Source organism: Lonchura striata, chromosome 4A (assembly GCF_050655825.1).
Source record: "Lonchura striata isolate lonStrDom1 chromosome 4A, ASM5065582v1, whole genome shotgun sequence".
Lineage (NCBI taxonomy): Eukaryota > Metazoa > Chordata > Aves > Passeriformes > Estrildidae > Lonchura > Lonchura striata.
Window position 1 is genome coordinate 7,063,664 of NC_140742.1, and position 16,744 is coordinate 7,080,407.

At 41.3% G+C, this 16,744-nt stretch overlaps 1 long non-coding RNA gene across 1 annotated transcript; it reads right to left on the reverse strand.

Annotated features, from left to right (window-relative positions):
- Positions 1–3,595: 3,595 nt before the first annotated feature.
- On the reverse strand, positions 3,596–5,996 carry LOC146763273 (uncharacterized). The gene is made up of 3 exons (XR_014952480.1): positions 4,423–5,996; positions 4,207–4,303; positions 3,596–4,075 (listed from the first exon to the last, which is right to left on the reverse strand). It is a non-coding gene; the product is annotated as an uncharacterized LOC146763273 (long non-coding RNA).
- Positions 5,997–16,744: the final 10,748 nt, after the last annotated feature.

Genomic DNA, 16,744 nt, shown 5'->3' on the forward strand with positions numbered 1-16,744 from the left:
TATTCCAAGCACAAGTGTATTTTCCTTTCTTTCTAAAGGAACTTAAAATGAACATAGCCAGTAGGTTTACTCCTTACAGCACAGCATCTAAGAGCACTCACTCTAGGGATGCTGCACCTCACAGGAATACCGAGTTCTTACACACTCATTTTCAATGAGAGGCTCAGCAAGGCAGAAGAATGAATGAGTTTTAGAAACAGCACATCCAGCTGACTTCATATTTCACCATTGTGATGTTTTACAGCCAAAGATCCCAGGAATAATGGTTATGTGAGCAGCATCACAGATTTCATGTGAATTCCTAATGCAGTATTATGATGAGCCAATTGCTTTCATGGGAGAAAATGACAACACAAGGAGATCCAAACTTTATGGTAAACTGTTTTGACTATGTTGGCAAGGAGCCCACAGGCATTAACAACTGCAGGAGCTTTCAGAACTTCTCAGTGCTTTGGGTTTGGCACTCATTACCCGCAAACTCGATTATTTACTTTTATCAATCTCAAGAGAACAAGAAATGTTGTAATAAAGAATCTAAAAAGGCTGAAATTACAAAGTGGAAGTTGTCATTTAGTCACAGACTCAGCATTAACCCAGTTACTTTGTAGACCTCAGACTTATATAGAAAGTATTTATCTCTCATCAGAGACATGATCAGCTCTGTTGATTTTCTGTAGACCAGCCATAGTGCAGTCCAGTTTATAGTGACTTCAGTGTGTGCAGCTAATTATTTTAGTTAAAATGCTGAGGAGTAAAATCTCATTTATTTCCCATGAAGCAATGCTTGATTAAAACAACCCCCAAACCTTATATAAGGTCTGTAAGAACAACCTGGGGGGTAATTATTTAGGAAAAATAATTTTAGGAACATGTTGAACCCTCTAAAAAAATATCTCTTTAGCTGCTGTATTGCTGTGAAGTGATTCAAGCACCATCCAAACAGAAGCAGTCGGACAAATCTTGCTCTTTCTGCAATCTTGGTTTAGGTACAAGATGTAGCTGAAGTTAAACAGGGTGAAACCTCTGGAGCTGCTAAGAACAAACAGCCCAACCAAATCCCAGCTACTGGCTCAAACATCCATCATGTTCTCTCTCTTTGGACAGTGCTTTACACCTTATGAACAAAAGCAACCTGCGTACAGGATAAATTCCAAAACAAACTCTGCCAACTTGGCTTTAACAACATTCACAAAAAACTGATTGCAAGGAGAGGAATGAAAATAATAAGAATATTTATAATGGATGTAAAGCGTTCTGGGAAAAGGGAACACTGAATGGCTCAGCCATCCTGCAGGTACTCCCATTTAAATCTTATCAGAAGGAAAAACAAAAACCCAAACAAACCAATAAAACCTCTTGTAATTTTATTAATGGCTATTCAAATGTAGCTTGAAAATGATAATGAGTAACATTGACTATATGTCCCAGTTGGAGTCAAATATGGACATCAAAGTCCTGTGCTAAAGAAACTTGTGTCAGAAAGCTTTGAGCTCCACCCCAAAACACTGCAGGCAAACAAGTCTCTTCTCTGATTTACAACAGCAGCTTGGTTTTAAACTCTGGAATAATTCTAAGCCAATATGCATTCAATACTTAATTGCATTTGCTTGGTTTTGTACAGGACTGCTGATCTTATTTCCTTTCATTCTCAAAGGAGCTACAAAATGTCCAGATGTTAAATCTAAAGTAAAGCAAAACAAGTCCCCATAAATCCCCTTCAAAAGAACAAATGTTGCCAATGGTGACTGAAACCCTAATTACTTCTACTGATTATTTTAGCATAAAGATGTGTATAAGGTACAGTGTTCCCAGTCCTGCAGCAGCTCTTTCATCTCCCCCAATTACAAAATGCAGAGGTTCCTCACTCTCTCACTCAAATTCATATTAATTGAGCTCAAAGCACACGAGTACAACAGCACATTGGCTGGATGAGGCATCACACACACACTGTGCTGTATCCATAAGGACACTGGTTTATTCTTCTATCACCTCAATAGCTGCATCCTCTATGTGCCACACGCTGCTCCCTGTTGTTCTGGGATAAATGCTCTGTTCAAGCACGAACAGATGCCTTTCCCAACCTAAGCCCAAGGTTTGTCTCTCAGTTTTTGATGTTTCACATGGTACGTGTTGTACCCACTACTAGAATCTCATGTCACTCCATCTCACTGCTTTTTTCTCTCTGTGGTATCCAGATAGGTTGCAAAGGTTACAAGCAGGAGTTTCTACCTACATATACCTACAGGCTTATACTGCAACCAGCATCCTGCTATTTCCTAGACCTTTCACTGCTGTGTTATACAAGTGTTTAGGAGATGATATTTCATATGTATGGACAGAGGTCTGTGTCTCAGTTACTTGATTCCTTATCTGTACTATGGTACCTTGCAGAGTTAAGCATGACACAAACAACCAACTCAGTGCTGCTCCTGTGCAGTTCACTAATCCTTAAAATGAGCATTACAGAGCATCAGGATATTATAGGTACAAAGATGAAATGGCAACAAGAAGTAACCATTTCCCACCATTTATGAGGTGGGAAGTATAAATCATTGTTCATATTCTACTTTTGGAGAAGGAGAAAACTGAGGTAAATGTGAATGCTGTGTCTAGGCTTAACCAGGTGGAATTCACTGCTAAGACCAAGAAGATTGGATTTTGTATTCTTTTATTTTCAAAAGTAATAGAACAATTCCAAACAATTCTGAAAGTGATTAATACAAGTTGTACTTGTTTTGATTTAAGATGTAATTAATATAGATTCTGCCCTTGTTTTAAATACACAACAGATGTTTGTGGTTATAGTCAGTAACTGAAACATGCAAACCATTGAGGCTAGAGGTATAAAGAAGATAAATTTAAATATCAGTGAAGGACATTAGAACCATTTGGGTTCTAGTATTTTTAAATGTTTTTTTTTTTCTGCTAAAATATAAATAGCTAATGCTTCTCTCATTTAAATAACCATCTTTATGTTTCTGAATTAAACAAATCAGGAGCACTGGATGGTTCTGGGAGCCATTGTTAGAGCTATTGTTTCAAGCCATCTGTGGCTTATGGCAAACATCTTCTCATTTGAATTCAATATATTTTTAAAACCATCAGCACTTCCTTAAAAATAAACCAATTTCAGTTGTACACCTCAGTTTTCCATCTATGAGGGGATTTCTCAGCTATGCATTTATTACACCCTTGTGTTTTTTGATAGAGAACATCTTCTTTATAGTCATATGATAAAGATTCCTTAGACCAGCAGTTCCTAAATTTTCTGAATGAACAAATACTGTTAACTTCTTTATGAGTTAGGGATCACTGTCAGATGTATCTGAAAACATTGGCTTGTGAGTAAGGGCAGGGACATTGTCCTCTGGGAATACCTGCATGAGACAAGTAAAGCTGCAAAGAGTGTGTAAGACATGGGCATTAGAATGACATTCAGAGTGAAACACTCAGAGAACAGTCCGTAGTTTTGGTCAGGCTCCCTCAAAATAGGTGGATAATCTCTGATATGTGATGTGGGACTTGACTCTTGCCTATGTGGAGTTTATACCCTTTATCATAAAGAATACAGATCCTTTTGACTCCCAGAGGAGATGCGAGTGATCATCTGTATATTTATTTTTATAACCAGCTCAGCAACCTGTTCTGGGTGGTTTTAGGCCAGCAGTTCTGCCTGAGCCTGGGAGTGACAATGTGGGGCTGGGGAGGAAACCCACAGTCCCAGCTGGGACTGACACAACTTTGGGAAGGCATTTTCTTCAGGCTGTTTTTCAAAGCACAAGATGAAAATTTTGGTGTTTTCTGGAAGCCCACCTGATCCCACAAGGTAAATTTCTGAGAGCCCCAAGCTCTCCCTGTGAGAAAGGAGAGATGACTGATTATTCATTAAATATCAGCAATCAGCACCTCACTACCTCTCACACAACACCCACACACGAGTGACTTGCTGCCAGATCTTGTCCCAGAGCTGCTGGCTTTCAGCTCAGCTGACACGAACCACCCTGCAGAGCTCTCATTACTTTGCACCCCAGCAACATTGTCTGTTTGAATGGTGTGGAACAGCCGGCCTGAAAAGCTGTAAACAAAACACACACACTGCCATTGTGTTTTATTGCAACTTCCATGGTTTTCTGAACTGAAAGTGTGGACTTTCCAGCAAATTACATTAGTGCTGCTGCAAAGTCTTTGTGTATTGCTATTTGTTACCTGGTCAGCAGCGCAGAGGCATCTCAGTGTTGTCCAAAGTGCTTTCCCATTTCCAGTACTTTTGGCAATGTGTGTTGCCTTCATACTCTTGAATCATCTTGGATAGGATAAAATTTAGTTAATGCAAGAACTACTGCCTGGCAGGAAACCAGCCTTTTGACAGGTATAGCAAAGGCTTGTAACAATTAAAGTGTCTGTGTGTGGGCTAAAACTCACCAGGATTTTACACATCCCATCAAACAGTTCTTGCCAGTTTTCAGCTCATCACTTCATGGAAATGCACTGCACTTATCAGCAACCTATTACATTTAAGATTATAAAACAAAAAGCAATTCTCATTGCAAATAGACTGTGAAATGTATTTGAAAAGCAAGGTAACAATGGCAAATTATATTTTAAGAGCTTTCTTCTAACAGTAACTATCACACTAACAGAACAACATTGGGACACTGGGAATACTTAAACTTGATTGTCTAGCCCAAGGACTGCAGTAAGCTTTAATAAGACTATAAAGTCATTACCTGGAGTACCATTTACCATGGTTTCACTTGTCAGAAGTCAAGAGATAGACAGTATTTTAAAGGCCCATGGCTCAGATTCTGACAATGTACACTGCCATGCTTCCATAGTCTGAACCTGAGTATTAATTCTCAGAAATATCCCAGGAGTATGAAAAAAATGTTCTAATCAGATTAAGTGCAGTGTTGGACTTTTCACTTTAAAATAGTAAGCCTTACCTTAAACACACAGAAAATTTAGCAACTACTATAGTGCTGAATTTGTGTTTATCTCCCCTTTTTTCTGTAGCTCATTTGGTGACATTGTCTATACAATAAAATTGGGGGACTAAAGCCCCAAAAGCATTTGAACCAGGTGCCAGGAAAGGCACCAAACCAGTCACTCCAAAGAGATTTTAAATTAAATTATATAATATTTTCAGGTTCCTCCTTCCAGAACAGGCATGATGAAGAAAGTGCAATTCTGGGCAACATTCTGCATGTGAGAGCAAGGACCCCAAGGACTAAAATCAGCAAATGGCAAGTGAGGGAGTTTTACAGCAGGAGAGGAGAGAATTAGGGAGAGTTCACCACGGGAGTCAGGCAGGAGATTAGTTTTCATTTGGTTTATCTTCAAGTCAAATGTGCTTCTAAATCATCACAGAGAGAAATGGATGCAGTTGTGATTGTGGGTTTGGGAGACAGAGGAAGAGGGAGAAGATTGGCAGCAAGATTGCCCTTGGCCACAAATGCAGTTTTTGCTTTACAAAAGCAGAGATAAATACTGAGCTGTGCAGGCTCAGTCCTGTGTAGAACAGTCTGGAGAAGACAAGGCTCAAACACAGGACGGGACAAAGGCCACAGAAATCTGCTTCAGCCTGTCACCCCTGAACTGGATGCTTCTGCTTAAAACATCCCAAACAATTCTGCAGTCTCTCCCCTTCTTCTACTTACTGAGCTCCAGACTCGACCATAGTACAGCTGTAATACAAAGAAATTAACAAACCAAAAACAAGTTTGAATCAATGCAATTCATTTTACTTTCTTGCATCCATTTTTTTTCTCTCAAATTGTCTCTACCCGGTTACTTTTCCATTTTGAACACCTCATCCCCTGCCCCCCTTCCATAAAATGCAGCCTCTAGTTATAGGGTAATTTCGTCCTATAGCTTCTTATAACTTGATTTTTTTTTAAGCTAGCTATTGTTTAATTACTACTTTGAAGTCAATTTAGCAGAAGAAAAATCCCTAGTTTAAGGTAGCTTTTTGCATCCCCACCAAGCTATTCAGCAGGGCATTCATCCAGGATACAAAACTAGGCTGAAGCTTTAGGAGTTGAATGGATCACTCCAGTAGAGATTTAATTTCCATGAAATTCCTTCATGAAAATCCACTCACTCCTCTTAGATCTGACAGACAGGCAAAGACCAGCCACTACCTTTGAACTGAGTAATTTTTAAATGCATCCCACCCCTCTTTGCCCCCCATGTAAATACGAATTGCTGAGGCTCAGAGCGCCCTGTAGACTTTAAACCACTCAGAGGGCGCGGGCAGGAGGGGAAGGAAAGGCAAGCCCATGGCTCTGTGATGTCTAAACTTAGGGCGGTTCGATGAATGAACCCCAAATGGCTTTTGCGGGGGCAGCGGCCGCGGAGCCGCCGGTTCCCCCGCGCCGGGAGCCCGCGGGCAGCCACGGCCTCGGTCCCGGCGGTCCCGGCGGCCCCGGTTCTCCGGCCCTGTGCGACAGCGCCCGGAGATGCTCCGCCCGCCCGATGCGCCGTTTCACTGCCGGGGGTCTGCATTGTAAACAGAGCTCTCCCGCAGGCGCGGCGAGCCCGGCCGGGGGCGGTCGGCTCCCGAGGGTAGCACGACCAACTGTGCGAGCGCTTCGCAGTTCCCTTCGCAGCGGGAATCATCCCCATCCCCATCCCCATCCCATCCCATCCCATCCCATCCCATCCCATCCCATCCCATCCCATCCCATCCCATCCCATCCCATCCCATCCCATCCCCATCCCCATCCCCATCCCCATCCCCATCTCCATCCCCATGCCATCCCCATCCCCATCCCCATGCCATCCCATCCCATCCCATCCCCATCCCCATCCCCATCCCCATCCCCATCCCATCCCATCCCATCCCCATCCCATCCCATCCCATCCCATCCCATCCCATCCCATCCCATCCCATCCCATCCCATCCCATCCCATCCCCATCCCCATCCCCATCCCCATCCCCATCCCCATCCCCATGCCATCCCCATCCCCATCCCCATCCCATCCCATCCCATCCCATCCCATCCCATCCCATCCCCATCCCATCCCATCCCCATCCCGGCCGTGTGCGGTGCGGAGCCCCGGCCCCGCCCGACCCCTCGGCCCGGGGAGGTTTCTGCACAGACAGCACGAAGCCGAGCCGCCGGCGCGGGTGTGGATCCCGCACCTCTCCCCCCGCCTCCTTCCGCCCCCTGCAACTCCCGGACTTCCTTCCACTCGTGTGTTTTAGAAAACGCTCACCCCCGAGTCACCACGTGCGTCATTTAATGGCTGGGACAAAACATGGTGGGGGGGTTTCTATTTATAAAGCTCTAATATACCAGGCAGGCAAGACTTTTCTACATTTATTCACATCCCTTTTCTCCATTTAACAGCTGCCAAGTCGCTCCTTATTTTCCCGAGCGGTGCTGCATTCCCACCTCTCTGTGCAAACCCCGTTCCTGGCTGCTGGTTTAACTTTGCTCGGACGCACACTTGGCTGTTCAAATTTCAGACCTTAGCTGAGCGCTGCTTTTCTTGCCTCAAGCGACCCTTACAGTTCATCCCCTGAAGTTTGCTGCTTTTTCCCCTTAAGCCTTGTTGTAAAGCCTGAGTTTGGAGACCTTTCCCGGCTCTTGCCCGCTCGCTCTGGAAGCGGGGGGCGGGCAGGGGGTGTCCGCAGCGAGCCCCGTGTTCCCTCCTCCCACCGCTGCTCCCCCTCCCGCAGCTCCACGCGCGGCTCCCGGCGACCTCCGGCGGCTCCCGGGCATTTCTCGCCGCAAAGCTGCGGATGCCTTTGCATTCCAGGCACAATGACCCTCTGTTCCCTGGAAGCTTTCTTCAGCTCCAACATCTAAATCACCAGCCCCACAGCAGGCAGAATCCCTGCTCTTTCCTCCTTTGAAATGTTTATCTTTGCACCTCCTAACTCAGGTTCAAATGCTCCAACAAGGAATTTGGGAACCCCTTCTTTTCCTTTTGAAGTCTTTTTCCTCTAGAATTTTTGTAACTGCCTCACTGAACAAGTGGGTTTTTTTGTTTGTTTGCTTGTTTGTTTTCACTATTTTTTCTCTCAATCCAATTTTTCAGTCATCAGTGATTCACATTGATTAGCTTGACAAAAAAAGTCCTGAGCACTGAAATTAGGAGATGATATATCCTCCCAGTGTTTTCTCACCATTTCTAAAAGTTTGTTTGCTATCACAGGGCAAAAATAAAAGTTTGAACAATATAATTTCACTTTGATGTGAATGGTGACCGTTTTTATTCTAGAAAGGTTTAAAACTTTTAATACATTTTCTTAGCAGTCCTGATATAAGGAAACTTGCACAACAAGGTGGTTTCATTCAGTGTGAAAAGGGATTTGACAATACAGCAGTTAAACACACAGGAGCTCAGCTGTGTTTTAGCTGTTGGTGTGATATTAAAGCTTGATAAAGCTTTATAAAGTATGATATTAATTTGTTGGAGGAAATATACACTTTTAAAAACCAAATAAATGTTACAGTTAATGCATTAAACAAGAATTCTTTTCAAAATTCAGTCAATTTTCTAGGACCTAGGTTTGAAATGTTTACATTTATGTGTTTCAAACTATATTAGTTGTAAACTCACTTAAGTTAATCACATCACCACTCAAACTCCTCAGAGGTTCTTACTTTGTTTTAACATTTGCATTGGGATCTGAATATATGAAACACGGCTGCGGTTTGGGCACTAAGTGTTAGTTAAGAACTGTGGAGGTGTCAGACTTCATTACACCGATTTACTAGAAAGCTCTGCAGAGTATGGACAGGCAACAGAGGCTGCCTCTGGTAACCCTGACAATTGCCCTTTAATCCTGACCTACAGGATTCCTGATATTCCAGCCACAGCCCATTCTTTGTGCACAAACTGAGCAGAGACACATTTATACAGAAACACGTTTCTGGAGGAACTTCAAGAGTATCTCCAAATCCCCATCAATTGAAACTAAATTAGGACATGAATCAAAACTTTCAGGAGTGAAAAATTTGGAATAGGTTATTATCATGTTTACTCAGAGTTATCTGTTCAGGTATGTTTTATTGCACTATAGTTGGTGAACTGAGGAAATGGAAAAAAAGTTGTTAAATACAAAAAAGTAACAAATTTTATCTGGATTTGCATCAAAATCCCATAAGAAAAACTATACTAAGTGAAATATATTGCAGAAGTATTATGGTAAATATTTGTTTGTTCTCAGAATTTGGTAGTGTAAAAAAATATAAGAATTCTAAGGTATATAAATGAGACACAAGATTTTTGACACAGACTTTATATTTGTGGCTAAGGAAAGTATTAACTAAATAACAGCAGTAATATTTCACTTAACCAAAATTAAATAATTGGGCAGTAGTGAGTTCAGAGATGCTTTATTGGGTGTTGAGGTTCCCCTATGTGGTAAGTGTATGGGTAAATTGAAATCCAAATACTGCAGAAAGGATGTCTTCTACTTCAGTTTCCATTTGAACTTCTCACTGACATTCGAGGAGGTTCAGTGTAAAGTGGAGGCAGTCTGAAGTCCTGAATTTCTGTCTCAGTTGACTGAGGATTAATAATCATAGACTCTGTCTTCCTCCTCGGTGGGATTTTGATCCTCCTGGTCCAGCAGTGATCAGACAGCAGCACAGTTGTTGCAGCCCAGATTCAAACAAGCAGGTACCTCTGTCTCAGAGGTCAGCACCATGCTGGGCTCAGAGACTAAATTAATCTGGAGAGGAGTCTGAAGTCACACAGGAAGTATCTTATTGATCATAAGAGAATGGAAACTTCCCCTGAAGTCATCCTACAACGCTGTGGTGTGAACTAAGAGTGCAGCCTGTTCTGCAGGGAGCAGCCTTTCAGGGTTTCTGTAGGGCAATTTGCCAGTGCTGCTTTTATGGAATGGGTTAGGAACAAACCCACAGCTAGAGAAAGAACAGAAAGGAAAGGAAGGGAAGGGAGGAAAGGGAAAGGGAGGAAAGGAAGAAAAGGAAGGAAAGGGAGGGAGGAAAGGAAGAAAAGGAAGGAAGGAAGGAAGAAAAGGAAGGAAGGAAGGAAGGAAGGAAGGAAGGAAGGAAGGAAGGAAGGAAGGAAGGAAGGAAGGAAGGAAGGAAGGAAGGAAGGAAGGAAGGAAGGAAGGAAGGAAGGAAGGAAGGAAGGAAGGAAGGAAGGAAGGAAGGAAAAAGTGAATGTAAATACTATAATTTATTCACTAACCTTTGACTCATTCCAATTGCGTATCCCAAAACTCAACTCCAAACTTTGGAAACAGGATTTCTGACCAGCTTACCAATGAATACAGTTAGCCATGACATATTTGCTTCATAATAAGAGTAGGCTGAGTTCCAGTGCAGCAAATGAACAAAGTAAAACCGAACAAATACTCATTTAGTCAGACAATAAAAGTTTGAATTTTTGAACACCCCAAAGGACATGGTACTGTATAAGCAGAAGAAGCACTTCTAATTTCCTCCCACCATCCTCAGCTGAACTTTTCTGCATCCTTGTTCAGACTCCAGCCTTTGCTTCATGCTGCAATCAGCCAATTCAGCTCAGGGAAGAGAGACTGAAGGAGAGCCTCCTTTGTGCTTCTGTCCTGCTTCAACACCAACTTGGGCACACAGGAGACTGCCCCAAGCACCACCCCCCCAGCTCTGCCAAGCTGGTTTGTCACAGAAACCTCAGCAGGACAGTAACTCTGGATCTTAAAATTCTGGATATCAATCACATAAATGGATTTTATGCATCTAGGTGAGACAGTGTACAATGTGACCTACAGAAATAATTTGTGCCGGTGTAATTGCCTGATAAATTGATTAAAAACTAAATAGTAACAGAAGGAGTTACCAAAACACTATTCCCAAATGGATGCAGGTACTCTGGGCAGCTTACTCCTATTCTACTACAGAAGTAAATTATACAAGTTCAAAGCAACTCACATGAGTTATACCTGCCTTTGGAGCTTCCCACACTCAAGCAGCAGCTCTCCAGCCAAGTGCTGATGAAAAGCTCTGGAAATGCAACAATTTTGGTTGCAAATCTCTGGGATTGAAAGCTTATCCTCTCAGTCTTGCCCTAAACATGGGATTCCTTTCAATATATATTAGACCTCTGAGCTAAAGTGATAGTTAAGGGGCACAGGAGAGGAGGGAAAGAGAATTTCATCAAATTTCCTGCTGCAGCCGGATCTCAGAGGAAGTTGTTGCTTCCTGCAGCTTGGGTAGCCTTGGCTCCCTACGAGCCAGATGGAGATTCATTTAAAGAAATATCTATTTAGGTAAGTCAAAAGCTGGGCAGGAACAATCAGAGAGAAGTGCCAAACAAGGCTGGAAAGAACACCACTAGTCACAGAATCACAGAATGATCTGGGCTGCAAGGCACCTTAATGATCAGCTAATTCCAAACCCCCTCACCATGGAAATGGGCAGTCCTGCCAAAAAAAAAAAAAAAAAAAAAAAAAAAAAAAATCAGAAGGCACCAGCTCTCATGCTCTGAGGATAGATAATCCCATCATTATGTTATAGGAACATGTTGCATCCACAGTCAAGCCCTGTATTTGTGGAGCGACAAGGACATTGTGGAAGGGAATGGAGAGATTTTGCTGCCTGCAGCTTGTTACCTCAGTCCTCTGCCAAAGATTGCTGAGCCCACAGATTCAAGGACTGGTGCTGCACTCTCTCTTTTTTTTCTTTTTAATGCAAGTATGTTGGAGAAGCAGCTTTGGTTTGGAAAGTATCCCTTATCTGACCCATCTGACTTGTGAAGAGCTGCATGGCTCTGTAGGTTCCCAGGTGTTCCTGAAGGTTCAGCACTGTATATTAAGGAGAATTTGCTTTGCCTCCTTTTAATAAAGATTTCTCCTCCTGTGGGCAGGTCTGTGCTCCTTAAGAGCAGTGGAAGGGTTTGGAGATGTCTCCACCTGACATCTGTGATTTCTGTGGGTTGTACTGGTTGTTGGACACAGAAGTCCAAGGGAGTGTTGGAAAAAGCTGTTTCCCATCCTGCACTCCATCCTCCTGCAGAACAGCCCTGTGTGAACCTCTGACAGGGTTAATGGAGGTGGGGGAGCCTACTGTTGCCCTTTCACAGCTGAAAGGGCACAGGAGAGCAATTACAGCTCCTCATACTCCCTTAAAGGTATTTGGCTTTTCATCAAAACAACAAACATATGTTCCTGAGGCTTGTAATAAAGGATGACAATTTTTGTAGTGTGTAACTTCAAACATGAAATTATGGAAAAAATATTTAAAATGCAATTATATGGTTTGAAGTGTATTCTGTATGTGACTTTCTTGTACATGGCGCAGGTTCATCTATTTAATATGCCATGGAAATGTGTGACATATATTATTGTGTGCTTCAGCCTCAACATTTACTTAGCCAAGAGTGTAATTAACACCTTGATAGAATGAAGTACATCCTATTTGTATAAGTAGTGAGTGTTTGGTCTATATTGAGCAAGAGCTCAGTATATGAACATTTATTGGAATAAGCCTTCCTCTCAAGTTTTTTCAGCTTTTGTCCTTGTCTTAAATGGAAGCACTGAACAAAACAGAAAGAAACCATTCTTAGCCCCAAAATCTATATTTTTGTCTAATATTAATTTCTTTTTCTTTTAGGAAATCCTATTTTAAATTATCCTTCAGGCTGCTGGAGGTACCAGGCTGAGATGAGCACATGGAAATGGCAAGCTGAGTTTAGGAAAACTGGGTCATCAAACAAGACAGGAGAGTTTGGAGCAGCCAGGAACTGCTGCTTCATTAGAAATTAAACCTTCACTCACTAAATGTCAGAGCCACCAGCTGCCAAGGAAATAATCTTCTTATGCTATAGATGAGTGTGATCTATACATTCATCCAGTGTTAAATATCAGTGATTCAAGGCTGCTACTCTGGAAGTGACTCTCCAGTCTGGATTAGATAGAACCAACATTTGAGCATTTCAGTGGCTGATAGGTAAACTGGTTTAAGGTGATTTTGGTAAATTAGAAATACCTTCCATTTCCAAAGAAACAAGGTATCTGAACAACACAAAAGATAAAGTCTTCTGGATGTGGATACTTGGTCTTTTCTTCCAATTTCCAGGTGCACGCCCTCTGCTCTTAGGAAAATCAGCATTGTAGCTTGAGCCTACCAGGTTGAATTCTTGGAAAGAGCAGGAAATACAGGGGACCCAGAAACTAGCTTTAAATAGATTCTCTTATCTTGTTTTTCAGGGAAGATTTGGGAGGCTTTGATATACATTTCAGTATAAAACCCATTAATAGACAAACTGCAGTGTTTATCTTGGGAAATGCATCCTGCTCTTCTGTGAGCAGAACAAAACGTCCTTACCTTGATGGATTTCTTTTTCTGAAAAAAGAGAAAAAAGAAAAAAGTGAATGGATCACAGAAGCTTCTGCCTGCTTCGTGGAATTTGGCAAGTGCCATGAAGTTTTTTGGAATTAACTCTTTCAGGTTTTGCACACAGCTCTTTTTTTATTATTATTTATTAGGAATTAAACAGAGCAGCACTTGCTCAGAGGCAACACACTTTCCATGGAACACTTTACCTTGGGAAACAACTCCCGTTTTCCATCTGCTGAAGCATGGAGGAGCCTGACACGGCAGCACAGGCTCCAACACTCAGAGCCAATAAAGAAATAAATCAGGAGTTTTAGCTCAGCCCCAGCGGCAGGGAATGACTCTCCTCTCTCCCAGCCCAGGACCCAAGCTCGTGTTTGATCCTTCCCCATCCCTTGCAGCCCTGCCCTTACCCAGCTTCTGCCTTTTCCCTACCCTTCTTCTGTTGTGGGACCTGGGAAGTGCCTCGGGGGCTGTGGATGTGCAGCAGGAGGGGGAGTGACCACCAGGGTCCTTCTCCTTCAGAGCTGACCTCACCCAGGGCACCACACTTGGAGCCCCAAATTCCAACGATTTAATGCTGGACTGCAGCTCCCCTTAAAGAGCCACCTTGTATCAGAAATCGAAAAGCTGAAACAAGGATGGGGTGTGCTGTGAGGATGTTTCTATTGCAAATAACAACATTTATTTAGTATGATTAATCTTATTTTAAGGATGAACTAGCCAATTTTAAGAAATGTGCTTATTTCAAAGGTGAGCTGTAAATTTCCTGCCTGAAATTTAGTTTTCATTAGCCTTTTCAAAAGCCTAAAGGGTCCTGATTTAACTGGAAGAGATAATAATAAAATATTTGGATAATAAAGAAAAGAATTCGTTAGTGCTTCACAAAGAAGTTACAAATAGTGAAGTCCTTTTAAAAAGACAGTACAAAATAATTAACCAATTTCATTACAGCTAGATATTAAAATAATATTAAATTGTTGCTGCTTGGCAATCATTATTTGAATGCTAAGAAATATTCCAGGATTAATTATGTGACTTTATGAATAGATATTTATTAAAGTTTGGATATTGAACTCTGTGTTTAATTAAGCTTTTTCTCTTGAACTGCAATCTTAACTGCAATTTAAGAAATCCTGCAACCTGAGTTCTCCTATATGAAATATCCTCTATGCCTTGACTAAATTTAAGGTCTTTTAACTGCTTTTTCATACAGAATTTAAGGCTGAGAGGAACAAAAGGATGCACTTTTCACGACCCTGGAACCCTGTGACCATTGGGAAATCAAAAGGGTGGTGACACGAAGGAAAACTATTGTCCACAAAAATAAGCTCTTCAAGGGGCACCAGGAATGCACAATAAAATCCCAGTTTCCTTTGTGTAGCTGTTTATGCCTATGGCTTGCATCACCCAGAGCTCAAAAAAAGATCTAAACTAAAAAGGAATTTGGGTTTCTAAGAAAAATCTATATTATTTAAAAAAAAAAAAAAGTGAAAAAATATTTTAAGAATTCATAATTTCTTTACAAATAAAATATGTCAATCTGAGGGAATGGGAATCCTCCTGTCCTCTCTGTAGGAATTGGAGAGGTGGATTTAAAAAATTATTCCAGAAAGTAGGAGCAGATGGGAAAATAACCTGATTTGTCAGAACTGGAGGATTTAGTGATTTTGTTACCTTCTTTCATGACTAGAGTGCAGCAGTATGTAAGAGCTCAATCAGAGAATGAGCTGTACTTTGACCTGAAACCATTTCAAGTAAAAAAGTGAAGGGAAAAAAAGAAAAAAAGGGACTGATCTTAAATTCTTAATTAAACAAAGCTGCAATTTAACCTAGTAGCCTTTTTTTTCCCCAGAAGACTGAATGATATAGAAAATTAGCACATAAAAAATACAGAAAAATGTGTGAGTCTCCTGTTACACTCCCTGAAAATAATTTATCATGTCATATTTTCTCAGAAAATTTTTAAAGAAGTTTTTGTTGTTTAAGTCTTATTCAAAGACTTTTTCTAATTCAACTTGAAGTCAGTGAAGAGAAAAAATTCCATTGACTTTAGTAAGCTTTGTCAAGGAACTGCCTGGTAATTTATTCAGAGCACTATAATTAAATTTTCTTCTCATGAAATTGTTCAATAAAAATGTGTAAAATTTGCAGTTTCCGCACTTTTGTTTGTGTTTAAATGTTACTTGGGTATTTGCAGAGCAAAGTGAAAGCTGTGCGAGTGGAACAAGTTTAGGCAATGAAAATGGTCAGATACTACTTGTAAGCAAAAATGAAATCAACAGATTTTTCTCATTTCTCCTTAGAGACTTTCCAAAACAGTAAGCAACAGCAGATTTGGAGAAAAAAAAAAAACCCAAGCAAACAAAACCACAGTTCAAAAATCTGTAGCTTTAACATTTTGGTTTTAAATCAGGAAAGTGAAGAAGTTTTTTTTTTTTTAAAAAAAGAAAGAATGTTTAGCCGCGGGACAAAGCGCGGGGCGCGCACGGCTGCGGTGACCCCGCGAGCCCCGGGGCGGCTCCGCACCGACCCGCGGGGCTGCGGCGCTCTGGGAACCGAGCTACCGCGTTATTTCCCCCACGGCAAGGGACAAATTCACCCGGAGTTCTGTGTCATCTCGCTCTTAAAAGTTTGGTGTGGTTTTTTACACATTTAATCCAAACTTGCTGTTCCAGAGGTCGGAAGGAGAGTGCAAACGGGCAGGAAAAAAAAAAAAATCATGTTAGAATTCAAATTATTCTCACTGAATTTTCAGTCTTGTGTTTTCTGGTGAGTAAAAAGAGGAACTATTTCCCTTCTGGGCAAGGCAAAGCGCTGTCACAAACTACAGTGATGCCACAAGCCATGGCAGTCATCAGCATTTTTTAATGCATCACTCATCAGGAGGAATTTAAGAGAAGAGGATCTGTCTAAATGAGTAATGTAGAAAGGAAAAGTCAAGCTAAATCAAAATAAACAAAAGAGAAAGGCATATTTTCTTAATACTTTACATTACACTCTGTGTAAGGTACAAAATCTCTGACGCACTGAATGTTTAAATTATACAGAGGTTCATATGGAAAATCTTGTTGCAGAATCTGCATTTTAGTTTTACATATAAACTAAAAATAATATATATACTGAGTGTACTCTTGTATTTTGCCTTAAAACCTTCTATTGTTCTTAACAAATGGCACAGTTTTGTTTTTTTTTTAACAGAATACCCAGAATCTAACACGGAGGTACATGGCAGAAAACATACTTTAAATCACTAAACAGATATATTTTTTTCTGCCTTTTAATACAAAATTCTGGATCCATTATAACAAAAGGATGCACTCTGCACGACCTTGAGAGCCTGTGACCATTGGGAAATCAAAAGGGTAGTGACACTAAGGAAAACTATTGTCCAGAAAAATAAGCCTCTCCAAGGGGCACCAGGAATCCACAATAAAATCCCT